Genomic DNA, 6,525 nt, shown 5'->3' with positions numbered 1-6,525 from the left:
GTTTTCAGATGAAGGCTTCAACGAGAGAAGCTTACTGAGAAAGATTATTCATCATGTCCATGATTTAGCAGATGCGAAGTCTTGGGGCTTCCATATTTAAAAAAAGATAATAATTGAGAATTTACAGATCCCTTAGCGTCAACAAAAACCCAAAACCTCTATCCCGGTTACTTGGTCTTTCCCTCACCCCCAACATTTTAAGCGTAATGTTGATGGGGCCTCTTTCTAGAACCCGGGTATGGCAGTTGGTGGTGGGATTATCAGGGATAGCGATGGTACCTTTATTACTACTTTTGTCACCCTTTTGGCATTGCATCAAATAATTATGTGGAATTCTATGTTTTGAAGGTGGGCGTTGATCTGGCAATTAAAGTCATTTTTTTTCCAATTCAGATTGAAAGTGATACATCATTGCTTGTAAATATTATTCAAGAGCGCTATAGAACTCCATGGATACTCCACACGGTAGTAGCTAATTGCTGTATTGCTGTCAGAGCCTTTCAAATAGCAGGTGGTCCATTTCTCACATCTATGATGAAGCCAACAGAGTAACCAATACACTTGCCAAGAAGAGGATATCTTTCTCTGATGCTATAATTTGGCGTTCTAGACTGCCATATTTCATTTCTATGTCTTTACTTTATGATTTTGCTCAATTGCCCTACTATAGGGTTGTAACTCGTTGAGTGTTTTTTCTCCATTTTTATGCGGATCCATGGCTGGTCTGCCCTTTGGGTCTGGGTCGATTGCTGCCCCTAGTTTTCCGAGATAAAGCGACACCTAAAAACTCTGTTAGTGAATTGCAATTCCGATGCTGGAAATCCTTGTAATGGTAAATGTATTTGGGAAAGGTTTCTATACTTCCCCTACAATATATAAGATCTATGCTTCCCCTACCATCCAATCGTCCACTTTTGATCAAAAGAGTCACTCACCGTTTGATCTTAGATCCAACGTCTCAAAGTATTTTATTTTTGTTTTTTTATACAAATTGTATGAATATGCTATTTTGTACGTGCATCTTTTTATTGGGGTGCACCTACAAAAAAATATTAAAAATAAATTTTCAATAAAATATAATGACCAAAATACCCTTTTAAATTTTCAGGGGTATTTTGGTCACTTTATTTTATTGAAAATATTTTTTTTTATATTTTTCGCTAGTGAGAGTTCAATAGAGGATTGGACGTCCAAAATTTGATGTCAAAATAGTTTATAAAAAAAAAATTCAAATAAAATAGAGTAGAGACATAACATTGTGATTGGGGAAATCTGAGCCCTCCATTCAGAATGGAGGGTTGCATAAGGGGAAGTATATAAGTTTTATGTTGTTGGGAAAGCATAGAAAGTTTATTTATGTCCTTGAATTATAAAATTTGAAGTTCCAAATATAATATTTGTTTTGGTGGATTTGTGAGTACTTGAAATGGACTGCCTGCAAAATGTCACAAGACAAATCGTTTTTAGGGATTGAAAATTTGTTTATTTTTCGAAGTCTATCATGGTTCAGATAGATATGATCGTTTTTCATATCTTCTAGCATCCTACAATTTTAAGGAGATTTTACGTTACAGTTAACATTAAAAAAGAAAAAAAGGTATATATAGGACCTACGCCTTATACGGAAAAGTAAAACTACTCCTCAAAAGCCCACAAGAAATAAAGGTCATTGCACCTCAAAAGCCCACAAGAGAAGGTGGTTTCAGAGCCAGAAAACCTTTAAATTTCATCTTGACCACTACAATTGTAGATCTGAAATAAAAAATGAATTTCAAGTCATAAATCAATAAACTTGTAACACATTTTTGAACCGTCCTTTTTAAACGCTAGCGGATCAGATGATTTGCACTATTTTGTGGCTTCGAGTTTTGTTATTAGGGGCACAAATAGATTTTAAGCCATTATAGGAATTTTTAGTACTGAAACTACCTGTTTTTTTCAAGGTTTTGAGATGAAGTTTTACTTTTTTTTGTAACGCTCAGGCTTTGTACACCTCGAACATAATGGCGTGGATCGGATTAAACGAGCAGCTTTACAAAATACTAGTAATATGCACGTGTGTTACACGTGATATTTAATATTTATCACTGATACATATTTATCATTAAAAAATATTTTGAATAAAATATGGTTTTAGATATTATTAAATTTGTTCTCATAATTGAATAATTTTATTATGTAATTATATGTTGTTTTAAACCATGAAATAAATAAATAAGTCAAATCCTATTTGTGATCAAATAAGATTACAGGGAGACTAAATTTTTAAAAAAATGAAGCAATTTGTCTTTAAAATTGAATATTGTATCATAGCTTATTCAAATAGTTTGAAAAATCCCTAATCAAAGAAAAATACATACGAATAAATTAACAAAAGCACCTTTATTATCCGAATTAAAACAAATGTTATCCGAGTTAATGCAAATATTTAATATATTGTATTAACTCAATAATATACTTTTTTTAATTACCTAATAAATAGTAATATTGTAATTTTTATTTATTTATTGGAATTCAATTCAACTATGTCTTAAAAAGAGATTTTTTCATGTCCAATGAAATAAGAACCAAAATGATATTTTGTAGAGCTCCAATAAAAAAATACAGTTATGGTTTCATGAGATAAGAGATTTATCTACAAAATGAGACATATCGAAAGAAACGACCGAGAATAGATAAAAAATTCAGCAATATTGTAAATATTACCGAAAAATCTATTCTTACAATAGATCCGTTGAGAGCATATCGAAGAACTCGATCTACAAAACCTCAACCAACAAATCGTATTAGGGTTTCTGCATATCACTCAAAGATCTACAAAAACAAACAAAAATAACTCAATTTCACATAATATTCTAAAACAATAAAAATCAATTTTACATAGAAACTAAGGAGAACATGATGGAAATGACCAAAATATAGAAAAAAACAATAAAGAAATATAGAGAAAATGGAAGGTTATTTACCTTGTAGATCGCTGAAAGATCTATAAAAACAGACAAAAATAACTCAGTTCCACATAATAATAATAATAATAATAATAATAATAATAATAATAACAACAATAATAACAACAATAACACTAATAACAATAATAACAATAACAATAATAATAATAATAATAATAGTAATAATAATAATAATAATAATAATAATAATAATAATAATAATAATAATAATAATAATAAAATAAAATAAAACACCTCAATTCTACTTTGAAACTAAGGAGAACATGATGGAAATGATCGAAAATGTAGGCAGAAGTAATGAAAAATGTCAAAAATGTAGGAAAAATAATGAAGAAATATATAGAAATACAGATGAAACAGAAGATTACTTACTTTAAAAACCCAAAATTCTGTTTTCACAGTAAATCCATTGAGAACATCTCGAGACAACTTGATGTACATAACCTCGATCAACAAATTATTTCAGGGCTTCTATAGATCACTCAAAGATCTACAAAAACAAACAAAAATAACTCGATTTCATATAATCTTCTAAACAAATAAAAATCAATTCCACATATAAACTAAGGAGAATATGATGGAAGTGCCTAAAATGTAGGCATAAACAATAAAGAAATGCATAGAAATGTAGAGAAAACATAAAGTTATTTATCTTGTATATCACTAAAAGATCTGCAAAAACAAACAAAAAGAACTCAATTCCACATAATGTAAAAAAAAAAAAAAAAAATCAACTTTACATTGAAACTAAGAAGAATATGATGGAAATGATCGAAAATGTTGGCAAAAGTAATGAAGAAATGCATAAAAATGTAGAGAAATGCAGAGAAAATGGAATATTATTTACTTTGAAAACCCAAAATTATGTTTTCACAGTAGATTCGTTGAGAACATCTTGAAACAACTTGACCTATAGAACCTCATTCAACAAACCATTTTAAGGCTTTTATAAATCACTCGAAGATCTACAAAAACAATAAAAAATAGCTCTATTTTACATAATATTCTGAAAAAAAAAATAGTTCTACATAGAAACTAATGAGAATAGGATGGAAAGGACTGAAATGTAAACAAAAAAAATGAAAAAATATATAGAATGCAGAAAAAACAAAATTTTAATTACCTTATAGAACACTAAAAGATCTAAAAAAGCAAAGAAAAAAAACTCAATTCCATATAATCTAAAAAAAAAAAGAACTCCAATTCCACATAAACTTAAGAGAACGTGATGAAAAAACTGAAAATGAAAGAAAAAGCAATGAATAAATACATAAAAAAAGAAGAGTATTTACCTTAAAAATACCATTACAATGAATATCTAGGGTTATGGAGAAGAGAAGAGAATGTGAGAGTGTGTGTTTTGTGATAGAGGGGGTGAGAGGGAAAGAGGAAAAGAAAAAGGTCGAGAAATATAACGTTATCGAAAGAGAGGAAGAGATAGAAATATGGGATAAAGATAAAGTGTAGAGAGAGAACAGACTCCATTGTGGATAGAGAGGGAGATAGAAATATGGCTTTATAGAAAGAGAGGAAGAGACAAATATGTGATAAAGAGGGAGAGAGTATAGAGAGAGAGAACCTACTCCATTATGGAAAGAGATAGAGAGAGAAATATGGCTTTATAGAAAGAGAGGAAGAGACAAATATGTGATAAAGAGGGAGAGAGTATAGAGAGAGAGAACCTACTCCATTATGGAAAGAGATAGAGAGAGAAATATGGCATTATAGAAAGAGAGGAGAGAGGGATAAATATGACGGGAGAGATTTAAAGGAGTTATTAAGAAAGAGAGATAGTGAAGGTGCATGAGAATATTGGTGAAGATAGATAAGAGAGAAAATTGTAGGGAGAGAAGAGATTTATTAGGAGAAAGAAAATAGGAGAAATTTTTTATAAAAGTTGATTATTAAGAGAGAGAGAGAGATGAAAGGAAGAGAATGGGATGGCAGATGAGACAGAGGCAAGAGATGTCATGCATGGCATGAGAGAGATGTGGGGAGAGAAAAGAGAGTTATTAATAGGGAAAATATCCTTGTACCCCTTATTTTTAATTTTTATATCTGAATAGACTCAAACATTCAAAATATATCTCCTAAACCCCTTGATTAACTTTATCCACTTTTAACTATTTTTTTTAGCTCTAACAAATATAAAAAAAATATTCATTTTAAACATTTGCTCCCTATGTGATATATTCCTCCCAAATTTCTCTCTCTATAATATTCACCCTTTTTGTCTCTCTAAGGTGAAAGAGAGATAATGAGAGACACGGGGGAGAGAGAGGGAAAATAGGTAGAGAGAGATTTAAAGGAAAATCACGTGACGAGAGAGAAATGATGATGTTTAGAAATGCTTTTTTTATATTTGTTTGGGGCAAAAAATAGGTTTAAAGGGAAAAAAGTTAGCTTAGGGGGTTAAAAGATATTAAAGTTATAATTTTTATTACTCAATATATGTTTTGAAACCTTGGGTCTATTGAGATATAAAACTTTAAAATGAGGGGTATGGAGATATTTGCCCTTATTAATATGGTAGGACATGTGGAGAAAGAATACGGAGGGTGTTGCTCTTGCTTATTACATAATAGATAGATAGATAGAAATATAACTTATTTTGTCAATATGGGAGAGTATAATCCCAATAACCATATAAATTCCATGATCACGAGGGTCATCACCATCCAATGATTTGTTGGACAATAAAGGAGCGAAACTAGGACCCACTATCGGACTCATATTCAAATTCTTTTGGGTCCCCATCTCTCACATTCAACGACTAGCTATCGATGAACCGTGATTACTCTCATGACCATGAAACCTATAGCCATGTGGATTATAACCTACCTTTCGTGGGTGGGTGTGAGAGAGAGATGATGCTTAGAAGAGATCATGCTACAAAGATAGTGACATGAGGCATTTTATTTATTTATTTATTTTTATGTTGAATGGTAGACAGAGAGAAATGAAAGATATGCCCCACCCTCCACTGTTAATATGTCAAGGAAAAAAAAAAAAAAAGAAAGAAAAGAAAAGAAAAGAAAAGAAAAGAGAAAGAAAGAAAAGAGAGAGAAATAATACCTTAAACAATTATCAGATCGTGTAAAGGAAGGTAGAGTGAAGGGTTAACTTAGATAATTTTCACATTTGAATTATGGAGAGATATGGCATCTCAATTAACTTTCACATTGTATTAGGTGTCATGGTAGAGAGAGAGAATTTTCGCATTGTATTGAGTTAGATGGATAGAGTGACATGGCATCTAAATGGTATTCAAGATAATTTTTATATTACCTTATAATGAGCGTTGTTATTAAGACTCGGGCGAGACCAATTGGGCTGATCGGTTGGACGAAGATTAATGTTTTGGTTTGTCCACCTAAAGCAATTTTATTGAAAATTAATCAGAAAAAGTGTTTTGATCAGTTTTGATTAGTTCAACTATTCAATTTTGACTGATTCGACTAGCTAAATCAAATTGAGAAATTTCTTTTCACAAATTCATATTTTTAAATTATTATTCTTATTTATATTATATTTTTTCAATTTTTTTTGAATGCTC

General features: G+C 30.5%; 1 long non-coding RNA gene across 1 annotated transcript; it reads right to left on the bottom strand.

Moving 5' to 3' along the window:
- Positions 1-2,521: 2,521 nt before the first annotated feature.
- Positions 2,522-4,391, bottom strand: LOC148781850 (uncharacterized). Its single transcript, XR_016057911.1, has 4 exons — positions 4,262-4,391; positions 3,342-3,459; positions 2,967-2,986; positions 2,522-2,814 (listed from the first exon to the last, which is right to left on the bottom strand). It is a non-coding gene; the product is annotated as an uncharacterized LOC148781850 (long non-coding RNA).
- Positions 4,392-6,525: the final 2,134 nt, after the last annotated feature.

Source organism: Amborella trichopoda, chromosome 6, assembly GCF_054954075.1.
Source record: "Amborella trichopoda isolate Santa Cruz 75 chromosome 6, AtrichopodaSantaCruz75HAP2 v2.0, whole genome shotgun sequence".
Classification (NCBI taxonomy): Eukaryota; Viridiplantae; Streptophyta; class Magnoliopsida; order Amborellales; family Amborellaceae; genus Amborella; species Amborella trichopoda.
Note: the sequence above shows the minus strand (reverse complement) of the source record. Positions and strands in the feature narration are given on the sequence as shown.